Source organism: Athene cunicularia (genome assembly GCF_003259725.1).
Source record: "Athene cunicularia isolate RWA chromosome 3 unlocalized genomic scaffold, athCun1 chr3_part1, whole genome shotgun sequence".
In the NCBI taxonomy this organism is placed as follows: domain Eukaryota; kingdom Metazoa; phylum Chordata; class Aves; order Strigiformes; family Strigidae; genus Athene; species Athene cunicularia.
The window spans coordinates 15,422,354-15,438,503 of NW_020799097.1; the positions used below are offsets into that span (position 1 = coordinate 15,422,354).

General features: G+C 37.4%; 1 protein-coding gene across 2 annotated transcripts in view; it reads left to right on the plus strand.

The window, feature by feature from the left end:
• Positions 1 to 14,705: 14,705 nt before the first annotated feature.
• Positions 14,706 to 16,150, plus strand: part of ROCK2 (Rho associated coiled-coil containing protein kinase 2) — a 54,276-nt gene continuing 52,831 nt past the window's right edge. For both annotated transcript variants that reach the window (XM_026844084.1, XM_026844083.1), the window contains exon 1: positions 14,706 to 14,782. The gene's annotated coding sequence lies outside the window, so the exon portion shown is untranslated. The remainder of the gene's footprint in view (positions 14,783 to 16,150) is intronic.

The window sequence follows — 16,150 nt, forward strand, 5'->3', positions numbered from 1 at the left end:
AAAATTCTTTTATTCCACATAGGGCTGATACTAAGTCCTGTCAAATGTTTTCTGCAAGCTCATAGACTGCTTTACAGCAGTGGCACTTGGGTTGACTGTTGCCAGAGCCTCCATTTTCTCAAGTTTGAGACAAGATACATTGTACTACTGGTTTCAGAATGCTTTTTCTTAGCATCTGTTGTTGAAACTCTTCTCTTTTATCCTTGTGTATTTTTGAGTTTGACATCTGATGTCCTCTTTTGTCCAGAGAGCGTTTAATACTGAGGCTGAAAGAAAGTGTCTGTCTTATTTCCTTGTAATTACTTGTAGGGACTGAAGACAGTTGCCCAAAGTAATAACATGAAAGTGGATCACTAGATTGAATCAGGAGTTTGTTTAGCCTAACTACCCTTTTTCCAGCAGCAGCCAGTAGCTCAGAAGTGGCTGGGATGCAGTGCAGCAGCAGGACTGTTCTGTTACATTCTCTCAGCCTGTGGAGACAAGGCAGCTCAGGGTCTCTGAGGCAGATGTAGTGCTTGTCTGTCTTGTAGCTTTTGACAGCTTTATCTCCCTCGAATCGAGTAGCCTTTATCCCAGTGTAAACTCTTGGCAGCAAAAACATCCCATGGCAGTAAGTTCTAGCTTGACTCTATGATGTGAAAAAAAACCCCTTCCTTCTGTTTTGAGTCTCTTGCATACAAACTTCATTTTCCTTCCATCTTCCTATTAATGATGATCCAGCTAGCCAATGAGTCTGAGTCACCACGTATGTAGGAGACAAGGTTCCAGTAGATTGCCTGTGATACTGTCTGATGTTGTCTCTGCTTATTTCAATTTGTGCTTATCCATCAGGCATCTCATATCTTAGATTTGGCTGCAGTACAAAACAAAACAAAGTAATATCTTCCACAGACAGGCCTCGGGTCTGTGATCAATGACACTATGATAATACAATTCATGATGAAATATTGTTTCACATAATATCCTGTCAGCTCTTCTAACAGCAGTGTCTAGCCAAATAATTTGTGGTATTTCTGGAGATGTACATGGCACCCTGTCAGTAATTGAGCTCTTATTGAAACTATATTCAGAATTGAATAAAAATTCCCATCATAGGATAATTTAGGATGCAAAGGACCTGTGGAGGTCTTCTGGTCCAAGTTGCTGACATGCTCTTAAGCAGGTTCAATTAGATGATGTTTAAGAATTAGGTTTTGAAAATATCTAAATACAGAGATGCCATGTCCTCTCTGGGCAGCCCTGCTTTAGTGTTTGACCACAGTGGGAAAAATGTTTCCATATAGCCAATTGCAGTTTCCCAAGTGGCAGCTTATATCTGTTGCTTCTTGTCATATACCCCACTGTCTAGTCAGCAAGTGCTAGCCACTCCTGGTGTGTGGTGGTATTCCATCCCACATGTGGGAGTCTGCCTGTGTCTTCGAACTGCATGAGGCTCTCTTGGCCCATTTTCCCAGTCTTTCCAGGTCCTTCTGAATAGCAGCTCTGCCCTCCAGTGTATCAGCCTCTGCCCCTGGTTGTTGTTATCCATGAAGTTGCTGAAGGTACACTGTATCCTAACTTTTGGGTCATTAGTAAAAACATTAAACAGTATTGGTCCCTTTATTGTTCCCTGGGGAATGCTAGCAGTCACCAGCTGCCAAGTGTGACTTGATATTACTGTTCATGATGATTCTATGAGCCTGACAGTCCAGCCAGCTTTCCACCCAACTGATCATTCACTTACCCAGCTGACCTATGGGATTATTGTAGGAATTAGTATTGAATACGTTGCTGAAGTCCAGATAAACAACATAAACTGCTCGCTTCTTGGGCACTGAAACTGTCATCTCATTATGGAAGACAATCAGGCACAGTTTGCTTGTGACCAACTAATTCAGTTATCTTTTTCTTCATGTCTTTGGAAATGATGTCCAGGGACCTGAAGTTAACTGGAATTCTGGCCTGTTGTTCTGACGATCCTCCTTGTTGCCTTTGTTGAAGATGGGCATGACACTTGCCCTTTTCCAGTTAATAGGAACCTTCTCCAGTTGCCGTAATCTTTCAGAGGTGGTAGAGAGCAGACTGGTAATGATTTGACTGGGTCCTTCACCCCCCTCAGATGGATCTTGTCAGGGTCCCTGGACTGGAGCTGTGTATGTCCCAGGGGACACCAGCAAAAAAGGTATTGAGTGTCCCTAGGTCTTCTACCCCACCAAGAAGGTGTGCCCACATTTACTGTCTTCACCACTGACTTATTCATAGAAGCCTTCCTTCTTTCCTTTCATACCTTTTCACTGCCAGGATCTGAACCTGTCTTTGTGTGCGGGGGTGTACATGTCTGTGTGTATATTCTGGTTTTCTAGGGGCAGTGTAATTCTAAATGCTTCCCAGATTAAGAGATATAGGTTTAAACTCAGTCATTTAGATATTTAGCTGCTCTCTTATTCATGACGCAGGATGTTTTAACAGTAACCGAAGTGACATTTAGTTTATTATGGTCTTGTATTGCATGAGTGTCTCACAGACACGGATAAGGTGATGTTTTTTCCTCACTGGAACAAAACTAAGGTGCTGTGTAGTAACAAAGTATTTATTGATTATGGTTTGTCTGTTCAAACTGCAATAGTTTGGCGTTTCTTCTGGGGTGTATGGTATTATGTAACAGTTTATTTTTAAATATAGCTCCTTCTGAAATAACTTGCAATTGTCATTAAAAACTTCTGCAAATGGACTTATAAAGCAGAGGGTATAACACCCACTGACTGGAAGGTGTGGCTAGAAAGCAGATCAGAAGTCAAGAGCTGTTACCTTCCCCAGTTTGTGGTCAACTGTGGTAGAAATTTTAAATTTAGTAACGAGTTGTTCTGCTAGCATCTTCTCAAACAAGGTTTTGCACTTACCTTGAGTGGATTTTAGTGACTAAACAAGTAACAGTTCTTCCATGACTAAATTGGTTTGTTGATGAAGTAGATGAAAAAATTCTTCAGCTCTGTTCTATGGCCCTTTGCATCACCTCTTCAAAGAGAGGTGGCCAAAGGTCTTAATAAAGCCTACCCACAACTTTGGGAAGCAGCTGTTTGGAATGTGAAAGTCCTGACTGATCTTGTAGGTGAAATAGCTAATTAATATAGATTTGTCCACAGAATGAACTTGTTGCTTAGGGAATTGAAATATGTGTAATTACAGCAACAGGTTGCAATAGACACTCACTTCCTCAGGCTTCTGAAGTGAGTCTCAAAATCTGCAGAGGAAGTTCCGATCAGCCACGCTTCTTTGCTCCTGCTTTACTTAATACATTTTTACAGTAAAGAAGTTCCTTCTTTAAGGACTACTATCTTCCAGTAGACCAGAAGTTTTTGGACTCATTGATACAAAAATTTATTTTAGTGATGCTGACTTGCATATGCTCAGGTCAAAAGTAATTGTAGCATTACAGAGTAGTTCAGCTTTGAAGATCTCTGGAGGTCATCTAGGTTCAACCCCTACTCAGAGCAGCTGCTTAACGTCTGTCCCAACTGTGAATCCAGTCTCTTTTATACAGGACGGCCAGTTATGTGGGTTTGATAGGTGGGGAAGAGTTGTTTTTTCCCTCTTTTTTTTTTTTTTTTCCTGTTTTTCTTTTTTGGCAGGTATTTCAGGGATAGGAAGTTTCTCTGAGTTATTTCAGATGGCAAAGACAATCTTACACTTTTTGTTCCAGAGGAAAACAGGACATCAAACATTTCTAGTTGGACTTGTCAGGAAATCCAGCATGTTCCTTTCCAGTCCTAGAGGCTGAGGCTAATGACCTTCTAGGTACCATTTTGTTATTTAAGTTGGTGAAAGAACTTCAATTCTTTGATAATACCTTATCATCATGGATTTACCATATGATGGAATTATTACTCTAGTCAGTCCCTAGAAGTATATGTATTGAGTTTCAGCAGAAATCATCCTGAAAAGTTCCTCTTCGGCTTTTAGGCCAATAATGTTGTATTTGTAGTCCTGACACAGGAATTGAAATTGAAGTGTTAATTCTGTTATTTTACATATTTAAATATTATATTTATATTTTTTAACATTTACATGTAGGCTTATTTTATAGGAAAATGTGTTACCTGTTTGAGAGACAAAATTAATAGTGAATTTGACTTCAATCTAGGGTCATCAGTGAAGTTTGCTTCTACGATGCATGTTGGACTAGAACAGCGTATCACAATGTATTTATTTGAAACTCCAGATGAATCTAATGTATGCCATGGGGGTTATGCTATGTGAACACTCCGTTCTACTAAAAAAAAAACCACCCAACCCTAAAAAGCATTTCTTCAAATGGATTCCATAAAATTTTTTTCAAATTTATTCTCTTTTATCAATAATGGAGAAGATCTTTATAAACTTAAGATTGTGAATGGATAGAACTACTTTCAAGAATGTCAGACTTAAAAATAAGGAGCTCATATTTCAAGAAAATAATGTATACTTACTAATTAAATAAAATTATTATAAATAATTTCCTTTATTGTCAAATTCATTTGTGAGCCATTTTTTTAGGGCTGCTTATAATTTTTCTAAATTAAAAAGTAATCTCCTTACCAATCAGTAATGCATATATATTATTGCAAAAATAATAACTTGTTTTTCAGAAATTTCTACTTTTTTTGGATTTATATTAGACTGGTGATTGGTATAAATGGATATACATATTCATTTTGATAAAATTCTGTTCATTTTCCTTCAATGTCATTAGCTAACTATTCATAGAAAGATATTCTTAAAATAATTATTTTGTCCATATTACTAGACAATAGACTCAAGAGTAGTTCTGAGTTGAACAAGGTCTTTTGACTCATTTAAAATCAGTTTTTATCTCCTTTGGGTTTTTTCCATGTTTATTTAACCTTTCCTCTGATTCTTGCCTGCAAGCTCCCTTTCTTCCAGCAATCGTTTTTACAACTGTTAACTTTTCCGGAAGTTCTCCACTGAACATGTCCATCTGTTCATATGTGCATAGCATCTAAGTGGTAGGACTTTACTCTGTTTTGACTATTTCTATTTGACGTGAAATGTTTCTTCTCTGGAGTATAAACAGTGCCTCTTTTTGCTAGCATGTGGATCAGCACATCCTGATACCTGCTGGATTGGTCTTGATATCTTGATGTTAAGACAGGAAAAAAAAAAAAAACAAAAAAAAAAATCTGCAGCAGTAGGTGTTCTGAGTTTCTCTATACTGAATCCAAATTCTGTACTCTGAAGTTAGATGTGATTTTGATTGTTTCATTTTTATTCATCACTTAACAGTGAATCTGGGTTCATGGAATTATGGTGGAGTACAGCACTTACATTTTAAGAAATACATGGTGCAGCTGGTTAGAATACACTGCTGACATCAAATTTGAAGTTAGGTAGGAGATAACGTGTTAGGCTATTATTTATTGGGTGAGAAACGTTCTCAAGAGTGGTTTTAAGCAGTTGCTGGTATTTTTAGTACAGGGAAATTTTGTAATAATTTCTTCTGAATCAGTGATTAGAAAAGAACAAGTTCCTTTCTTACTTCTAGTCAATCAAACTTTTAGGGGAGTAGGATGCTAGGTGGTATCTTGATTTTCCTTTCAATCTTGGTTGTTTGCAGTTGCAGTTATTGTAAAACATATTGTTAATATTTTTTAAATATTTAATAAGTATCCTTTTTTAGTTATTAGATTGTGTTCTTGCATCTTATTCATCCAACTTTTAAATAGATTAGTAAAAATATATAATATAATGCGACTGCATTAAGTGAAGGAGTGTATAAGAAAAAACATATTTATCCAAAAATAAGCTCACAGTGGAATCAAGGGATAAATGACTTTGATGGCATCACGTGCAGTGGCTAGCTGCTGAAATGAATTTCACAGACTGAACTGTTTTGAAGGTGCAGAAAGATAAGTAGAATAATTTTGATGAACAAGGATGGACTTCTGGTCAAAATGTGATTTTAAGAACAGACATTTCATCTGTCTTCTACCTCAACCACAGCTTTTATCTGTGTTCCTGGTATTAATTTCTGATTCCTGCAGCTGTAGCCTTTTGAAAGCCCTGATTCAAAAGAGAGAAATGAATCAGAAGCTGTGTCTTGCATTTGGATTTTTATGAAACAGCAGGTAATTCTACTTTTTTAGGGTGTCAGAAAAACAATTCCAGACACGGGTCTGTTTTCTGTGCATTTGTAGATAGTCTTTTTGCAGTTCTACTACTGTTCTGTTTGGCTGCTTGGGAAATCTTCACCTGTACTGATGCATAAATGGCTTGCTGCAGGAGAGGCACAAGTCAAAATTACCAGACTGCTTTTGCTCTCTTGTTAAGGAACTAAGATTGCAAATAAGGGCCTTGGAGAATTCCAATTAATAGGAATTTATCTCTAGTGTTATTTTAACAGGATTGCAGTGCTGGGCTGGGCTTTGCTGCACATTGACTTTTGTTTGAAAGCAATACAGATTCCAAAATCAAAGGTAGCTAAAACCTGGAATTGTACAGTGACTTCAGATGGAAGCAGATTATGCTGAACAACTGTATTTTCCGTGGCTACAGTGATAACCAGCAAAACATGCAAGACCAGTTTTATTTTATTAAGGCTATTATTAAGAAAATAGCAACAAGTAATTTGGAGGAGAAAAAGTGCATTTTTGTAATGGTTAAGTGTTAATACATTGTTTTATTAAAGTGAATGATATTGTAGAGGGCAATCCCAAGCACAAATACAGGCTGGGCAATGAGTGGATTGAGAGCAGCCCTGTGGAAAAGGACTTGGGGGTGTTGGTTGACAAGAAGCTCAACATGACCCAGCAATGTGCACTTGCAGCCCAGAAAGCCAACTGTATCCTGGACTGCATCCAAACAAATGCAGCCAGCAGGTTGAGGGAGGTGATTCTCCCCCTCTACTCTGCTCTGTGAGACCCCACCTGCAGTGCTGTGTTCACCTCTGGGGTCCCCAACATAAGAAGGACACGGACCTGCTCGAGCAGGTCCAGAGGAGGCCATGAAGATGGTCAGGGGCTGGAGCACCTCCCTTATGAGGACAGGCTGAGAGATCAACCTGGATAAGAGAAGGCTCCGGAGAGACCTTATAGTGGCCTTCCAGTACTTAAAGGGGGCTACAGGAAAGATGAGGAGGGGCTCTTTATCAGGAAGTGTAGTGACAGGACGAGGGGTAACAGTTTTAAACTGAAAGAGGGTAGATTAACATTAGATGTAAGGAAGAAATTCTTTACCATGAGAGTGGTGAGACACTGCAACAGAGAGGTTGTGGATGCCCCCTCCCTGGAAGTGTTAAAGCCCCGTCCAACCTGGCCTTGGAGCAGCCTGGTCTAGTGGAAGGTGTCCCTGCCCGTGGCAGGGGGGTTGGAACTAGATGATCTTTAAGGTCCCATTCTGTGATTCCTGACAGGCTTCCCTAGCACAAATTGCTTATGACTTCCCTGCTTTTGTTAACCTCTGTAGTTGTTTTCCAGCTTGTCTTCTGCAGTCCTCTGTATAGGAATTCACAGAGCTGGAAACAATATTCTGGCTCAGACTGTAACAATATCAGCAAATTATTTCTGATCTTTATTTACAAAAGAACGTTAATTAGTTCTCTGTGAGGTCTTATACAATGCGCCTCCTGTTTATGCATCCTAGTCTGCTATAACCCTGTGTGTTTTTCTGTTAACTTCTTGTTTACTCATTCCCATTTAATTTACTTGAAAATCTTATATATGTTGGTGGGGATTTCCCTCCTCTTTTTGTGCTTACCCTTTGAATTGCATCTGATTGTATTTTTTTCAGACTTTTCTCCTTCATTTTGAGATTCTTTTAAATGCAATAAAAGCATGTACCTAGAACTATGAGCTTGGTATCATTTCCTGATTTTTATTTGTTCTTAACAGATAAGTTACTTTCTTTGTGGTAATGAAAATATTCTGTAGAACTGGAACAGAGCAAACCCAGGGAAGTTTCTTTTTGATGCACTTCTCCGAGCCCTCATAATTACCTTTTAAAAGAACGTTTTCTTCCATGATTTTCTATACAGTATTTTTGTACTTTTATAGTGAGAATGGTGAGTCTTGTGTTTTATTCTGTGTTAAGATGCTTTGCTTTATTGACTACATCATATATATTACATGACACCATTTTATTTTGAGAAGAATACAAAAAACCTCAAACCCTGGATCTTACATGTTAATCAATTTGTAAACACTTAGAAGATTAACATCATCTTCTATCTCCCTCTCCCTGAGTGTTCTGATCTATAGTTTGGAAAGCCCTTCCCCTTTTAATGGTAGTACTTTGATTTGACATTTTCAGTCCTGATGGGCCACCTTATTCTCCTGAGTTCACAAAGAAAATTAAGACAGTCTCTTTAACCATTTTAGACTGAATTTCATTTGATCTTGCTGTCCTCAGCACCTTTCTTCATGCATAGTGATTTTTTTCAGGATTTTTTGTTGTTGTTCTTACTCCTTGTAAATATGTCCACATATGCAACATTAAAAAGAAAAATAATTACAGAAAGCATGGAAAACTTAAGCTTTCTGTGCATTCTTTGCCCTTCTTAACACTTAATGGACTTTTAATCATTCTTATATAAAGTATCTTCCATTCTTTCCTCTTGTTTGTTGTAAACCACAACTCATTATACACTTTTGCCTTTCTGATCTTTATTTACATGCTTTTGAGCTCTGTAGTATTTTTCCTTAAAGTTCTTCTGGTTGCATCTTGAACACAATTTTGTGATTATTCTCTTTTGTTAGTATTTAAGGATGAAGCTATTTTTGGTCTGTTATCATCCTGTCATTAACAATGAAACAGCTTGACAGTGTGCCTTTCAAATAGCAAGGTAAATTGTATAAAACCATTAAAATATGCATGTAGGATGTAGCACATGAGATGACAGTCCTTGAACAGAATTGCTTGTATGATGAAGAAAAATTTGCATTTATTCAATAGGAGACATTAAAATTGTTTCAGTCATTTAAATAATTTCAGTATTTGTTTACCTTCATATACAGAAATCAGATTGCAAGTAAAACCTGTTGTTAAGTATTTACATACTTATTTGTGGACAGCAGCTGTTTTTAGGTTTCTAAACTGAACATACTGTTAAATCTGTTATTGTAGAACTACTAAAGAACTTCTAGAATAGCAGGACCTCCCAGCAGTAAATGTTGGCTGCATTATCATACCTTGAATTATTTGTTCACATACTAATTATGCATAAGTAAGAGAAAAGCGAATTGCAACATATTCTAATGCTCACTGAGTAGGATAAGCTTGGGAAAATGGTATATTTGCCTTGCATATGACCTTTCAGTTGTTTTTCGTGTTGTATGCTCTTATTGAGCTGTTAACATTATATCTAAAGGTAGCTTCCATGGAAAGAAGTAATTGCTCAGGAAAGACGAGAATTATTTAACAGTCCATTTGGCATATGGAAGGGATATAATGGAGGTTTAATCATGGTGAAGTCATTAGATGGTCAGTTCCTGTGTGCATAGGTTTAGGAAGTTCTGCTTTAACAAGCATGTAGGTCAAGTTAGAAAAACGTAATCTGAAGTTAGACTTTTCTATCCTTGCTTTCCACTGCAGCATAGTTTATGAAATTTTATTTTAGGATTTGGAAGACTGGCAAAGGGGAAAGCAATAGTGTTTTGGTTTTCTTATATGTAATGGTTTAGTGAACTTCTCATAGAATCACATGGTTTTGAGTCACAAGTGACCTTGAAAGATCATCTAGTCCAACTCCTCTGCCATGGTCAGAGACATCTTTCACTAGATAAGGCTTCTTATATTTTCCAGTTACTGCAGGATTATGAATTGTTTCCTGTGGATACTAAGGAAGCAACTGATTACTCTTATGTTCAGTCGTCTTCACTTTTTGGTCTTGAGTTTTACTTTTTTCTTATCATGAAAGTGAGGAATAAATCGAAGTAGCCAGAGCTGTTGTGGCATCCTGTGGAGTTTACATGTACATATCAACATTGGACGGGTTCAAGTAGCTATTTTGATTTTAGAAATTGGTATTGGCACAGCATGTTTTAGTTCACTGAAGGCTTCAGTGGGATTGCCTAGAAATAATGTTGAGCTGCTTCTTTAGAAGATACCATTATTTTTCCCTATTACCGCCCTTTTTATCAGAGAGAAGAACATAAACATTTAGTTCCACTATCTCCTGAATCTTTTTTACCTGCTTTTTCTTCAGGTCATTCAGGTCTGTAACAGTGCAGGCTGCTTGCTGGGAAAGCCACACTCCATGGTGTTACCAGAGGTGGTCGTTGCTGTCAGAGCAGCCAGGAACTCTTCCCCTGGTGTAGGAGGGTGTTTGCAAAAATACCCAGTTTGGACTTTTCTCTTGGAAAACAATCTGTGGAGAACATTTTAGCATGTTTGCTGTGAGCAGAAGGCTCTTTGCCAACAGTGCATTTGTTTGGTGACAGCTATTTTTGGCCTGTTAGTTTCTGAGCCTTTTGTAATAGCAGAAAGAGGAAGCGAACAGTGAAATCACTTTAATAACATATTTCCTGGTTGAAGTGACTTATCTGTGAGGCCTAGACAGAGGAGATGTCATTTCCTGGATTACTTCTCTTCAGTTTGAACAGTCTGTTTTACTGTGTAATCTCTTGACCCAGCTTCTTAATTGTAGTGCAGTTTTTGTGTTAAGTAATGTTACCCGGTGTTTTAATGAAAATGTAAAACTTTAAGGAAACAGCTTTTGTCAAAGTGCTAACGTGCAAGTCTTTCATAAACTATATGTTGATATGAACTTGAAATCCCTTACCTTAGAATTATGTTAAAGAGCTTAAAATCTTGTCTTTAAAAGAGTATGATAATAAGGTTTGTTCTCAGGGATAAAAAAATTTGACACACTTTCTATACCTCGTGATGGTGATACTAATCAGCTGTCTTTGATGGCAGCTGTTGCTGACTGTCCTCAAGAGTTAGGACACTTCCAAATAGTTAAGAATAGTCCTGTTCTCAAATTGCTGCTGATGAACGGCTACTTGTGAAAATTGTTATCAGAAGTCCATGCAAATGCAGAAAAAAGAACTAATAAAAATTAGCTGCAAATATCGTTCTCGGTTTTTATAGCCCACAAAAAAGCTGTGGAATCAGAATGACACGGGAAGAAACAATGGCATCTGAAGTGATGGTATACAGCTCAATTTAAATTGGAAGTTACGGTTGTTTTGGACCTTGTGATCCAACTTTATTAAAATGTCTGTTGGGGATGATAAATTTATTCTTTTCCCTGACTTTGTGCATGAGATATAAGTAGAGCACGCTATGAATGTTTTACTTGGTCAACCTCTAAAATATCTTTGCATGAAAAGCATTAAAGTATCAGATGACCTCACCTTTCTCCCCCACAAAAATATGAAGAACAAAAATACGCCTTATTGATTTGTGTTAGCACAGAGTGCTTCTACATCTCCTTTAAAATGTCCACCCAGTTGTTAGTGATCATTAAATTATTGTTTCAATATCAATGAAAGAAGACTGTAAAAGGAGCAATAAGGTATTAGGCTGTGAAGAGAGAAATAAAGTAAGAACATGCTTAGAGCTCTAAAGAACTAGGTTTTATTTTTGAATATGTGCGGTAGAAACGAAAACTGTAATTCATGAGAAAAATATGTTCAGGACCAATTGTGAAATTGTAATTGCATTAAGGGTTTCTAAATGGTAAGAAAGACTGTTACTTTGATACTGTAAATTGATGCTGTAAACTACAGGCATATATTAATGAAAGCATAGCTTCAAGTCGTATTTGATGATAGAGTTAGGTCTTGTGAGTAGACTACCAGCTAAGAGGAATTGAGACTTTATTGTGCTAGGTAAAATCATAAAAGATGGCCCAGCTGTTCTCCATCAGGGCATTCAGTATGGTCCTTTTCTACATGTTACAAGGTGAAGACCTATATTTCTACTGATGCACTGTGCTACAGAATGAGATAATCTAGTTTGAAGGCAGTGTTTGTTAAACAGAGTTTGCTATTACAGATTCTGTTTTGTTATTTTCGAGGAAGTCACCTCAAGTCAGTACTTTATGTTGACATTTGCCCAGATTATTGGGCAGTTCCTGTGCAATTCATGCAGTGACTAATCCATAAATATTTAACAACTCTGTTACTTTGATTTTGTTTTACTGTATTTTTTGTAAAAATGTCATCAAATTTAAGAATAGGTACTAAGTCTTCTGTCCATCTGAAAGAAGAGTGCAGTGTCCTAGTGTGTTACTTCTTTATCATTAATGGGTCTTGCAGGAACAGTTATGGTCAAGGCTGACACAATGATTATAAATATTGTTCTTAAAGTAACTAGGACTGATAGTGTGTCTTCCTCATTGACTTCTCTTTTTCCTTACACTGTTTTTTATAAGGAAGTTCTAAGATGTGATGTTTAAGACCTTCATAATACAATTCATGTTACATAGATTCAGTAATAAAATTCCACCTTTTCTCTGTGTGGCAGTGGAAATATTTTAGGTATTCCATCACTGAATGGTTGAGGTTGTCAAGGACCTCTTGAGATCATCTAGTCCAGCTCCCCTGCTCAAGGCAGGGTCAGCCTAGAGTAGGTTGCCCAGGACCGTGTCCAGTCAGGTTTTTAATATCTCCACTGATGGAGACTCCACAACTACTCTGGGCAATCTGTTTGAGTGCTTGACCACCTTCACAGGAAAAAAAAATGTGTTCAGATCCAATTCCATGTGTTTTACCATGTTGTCTCATCCTGTCAGTGAGCCCTACCTTTTCTTCATTCCCTCTTCATTCCCCCCCATACATATTGATGAGATCCCCTGCCCTGAATCTTCTTCAGGCTGGAGAGTCCCAGCTCTCTGAGCCTTTCCTCTTACGAGAAACACTCCAGTGCCTTAATCTTCGTGGCCATTTGCTAGACTCGCTCCTCTCAGTAAGTCCCTGCCTCTCTTGCTTTGGGGAGCCCAGGAGTGGACTCCAGGTGTGGCCTCACCAGTGCTGAGTAGAAGGGAAGAATTGCCTCTGTTGACCTGCTGACAATGCTTTCCCTAATGCAGACCAGGATGGTGGTGACCTTTATTTTTGCCTGCGAGGATGCACTGCTGGGTCATGGTCAGCTGCTTGTCCACCAGGACCCTTGGGTCCTTATTTGCTTTCCAGCTTGTCACACCCCAGCCTGTACCTGGTGCCTGGGGTTATTCTTCCCCAGATGCAGGACTTGGCATTTCCTCTTTTTGAACTTTGTGGTGTTAAACAGTTCTGGCCCCAGAGGTGTGTGCTGGGATACACTACTAGTGAATAGCCTCCAACTGGACTTTGTGCCGCTGATCACAAACTTGTGGGCCTAGTCTTTCATAACAGTTTTTAATCCACTTCATTTTTTAACCCATACTTTGTCAGCTTATCTATAACACTTCCCAAGACACTTTCATTTGTTAGGAGATAAAAGAAATAGTAAGTTGCAATCAAATTTCTTAGTTTTGAAAATGTGCTTAATCATTAATGTTTTTTTGTGGTGAAAAGTGACAGCTCCACAGATCAGGTAGTTGTATATTTGTGTGTGTGTGTGTGTGTGTGTGTGTGTGTGTGTGTACTTATGACAGCCTGACATTGAAAATGCTTTTAATAATCTTGGGCCTTTCCTTTAACTCTATCCAGGTAGATAAATTTAGAGCGAGTATAATAATTTTAGTTATATTTGCAACATAAGATAACTTCCCAGATATATTAAGAAAAAAAAATATATAAAATCTAGTTCTGTTGCTTGACTGTTAATAAACTTGATGTGCTCTCTGACTTAAATCTCTGTGATGCCCTGTCAAGGCTCAAAAACCTGAAGAATCGGTCTTGAGATTTTGTCTTAGAAAAATGAACAAAGCTGCCAGTTCAGACAGAACATGGGAGATGCTGAGTATGAATGGAGTCTCTGGCTCTTCTTAGTATCTGAAACTAATTTTTATTTTTAATTGTCCCTCTGTAACTGGAAAGGACTTCAGATTTTGAGGAGTAATTTTTAATGTTTTTCTAGGTTGCTGAAAGGTGGAATTGAGCAAAGTCTTTTAACAGGCGCTTAAAGTACTATTTTTAGTTTAGATTTTGATGATCTCATCCCTTGCCATTTTAAGAGGTCTCAATTGTTTTCTGTGGAGGCAGTGATAATTGGTAGCAGAACGGCATGTAAAGTTCTGGCTTGTCTTCTGTTGAGTCATTTAGAAAAAGTAATCTAGTCTTGTGAGCTTGAACTATGTGGTGAATTGTCTTCCTAAGTTTAGGTCATGTCTTGCTTCCAAGAAGAAAAATGTGCAGTTAGTTTTTGAATAGCCAGAATAAGGTGAAGTAGAGACTGTGATCAAAGCAATAAATAATATGGATAATACATAGTTTTTTAATATGGAGGAAAAGTGTAATGGAAGTAAGAAAAACAGATTGACCAAACTGAGTATCTTAAATTGATGCTTAATGGTTAAGATTGCTTACTGGTTAAGAGAAAAACTACTATTCCAGTTTAAGTCCCAGTGCCACTAATCAGGGGTAATGTATCTGTACTGTTTATAGACCAATTTAGAGACAGTCAGTGTGTGTTAGCTCCTTTGCTGGTTTGTAAACATACTTGAGAGCTTGTGTGATCTGCCAACTAGGAATGTAATGCATGCTTGAATACTATATAATTACTCTCAGTGTAGTAGTTTTAAGAAAGCTGTTAATATTTTAGAACTCACTTTTTCTTTTTTTTTTTTTTTTTTCCTTTCAGGATGGCTTGAATTCTTTGGTCCTTGATCTGGATTATCCAGCGCTGAGGAAGAACAAGAACATTGATAATTTCTTAAATAGATGTAAGTTGCAAGTTGCCCTTAAACAACGACATTGTTGTAATGTCAGTCACAGGAAGCTGAGTGGTTAGAAATGCATTGCTCATTTTCATTTCACTGATTTTTGTAACTCTGAACTTCTGTATTCAGAAGGCTTTAGAGGACCACTTATTACGGAGAAGTTTCATTTTGGGGAGTCATTGTATTGCTGAAAATATGCTGGAAAATACCAGATGTAGATTGTAACTTTTCCAACTGTAGCTGGAAAAATCCTTATATGTTATTTTTTATCTTAAGTATGTGCAACGACATAATTTGTAAAGCATATACCAGTTACTATTCTTTAGGAATTAATTACTCAAAATGTCAACATTGTATACACAGTCTTATTTAACTTAACAGAGAAGCCTCCTGTTGATTTTTAAAACTGAATTATTGTACCTGAATATCTGTTAGTGTGTTTTTCAATCTTTGTGTAAATGTTTGTGATTCTCCCCACATTAATTTTAGACGGGTTCATGGGGCTTATGGAATGTATGAAAATGGAAGACACATCAGAGTGGCTGTATAGAAACAATTTTTTTTTCTTGTAAAAATAGTGGATTATATGCTTTAAAATGTAAGTTGCAGTGAATAAGCCTTCTTGGAATAACTGTGCTTTGTAGTGAGCTTATTTTGAGATTATTTTTTTTAAAAACAACCTTTTCTGTTGCATATGTTGAGCTTACTGCAGATACGGTCTTATTAGCAACTCCTCTTTTGATTCTTTACTGGTAAGAGCTACATGTGTCTGTCCTTCGTTGCTCTGGGACTCTTGAATATCTACTCATGCTCCTCAGTTAAATGTTGGCTGATGTAGTCATCTGTGGTGAGTTCTTAGGTTTGGAATTCAGAGCCTCTCCGTGAGGTTTAGCAGAGCCCCATAGCTGCACATATACCCTTAGAGTTGCCAGTAAAGTCTCATTTGGAGAAGTCACTGAAAACAGAATAAGAAACAGCAGATTAGGAATAAGAAGCATATTTTGGGATGTTTTTGTAGTTTGAGTTCAAAGGAATTAATCTGTGCCTTGTATGTGTGATGGGAGGGGAAAAGTCTACAGCAAATATGAAAGTGACATAAATGACAGTATCAGTAACTTTTATGAGCTGTTAAGATTCCCCTTTACATTACAATACTGTTTTTGCAGTAAGATAAAATCAGAAATATTTTTCTAATCAGAAGAGCAATATCTTCTGGCTATTAAAAAATAGCAACTATGGGAAAATAGTTTAATCTTGGGAATAGGTTTTTTGGTTTGTTTCTGCAGCCCCTGAACATTCTTGCTGTATTCTCTCTTCTGAAGGCTGTTGCTTGTTCTCCTACTCTAGGTTCTTTCCATTGTTATAGTAAAT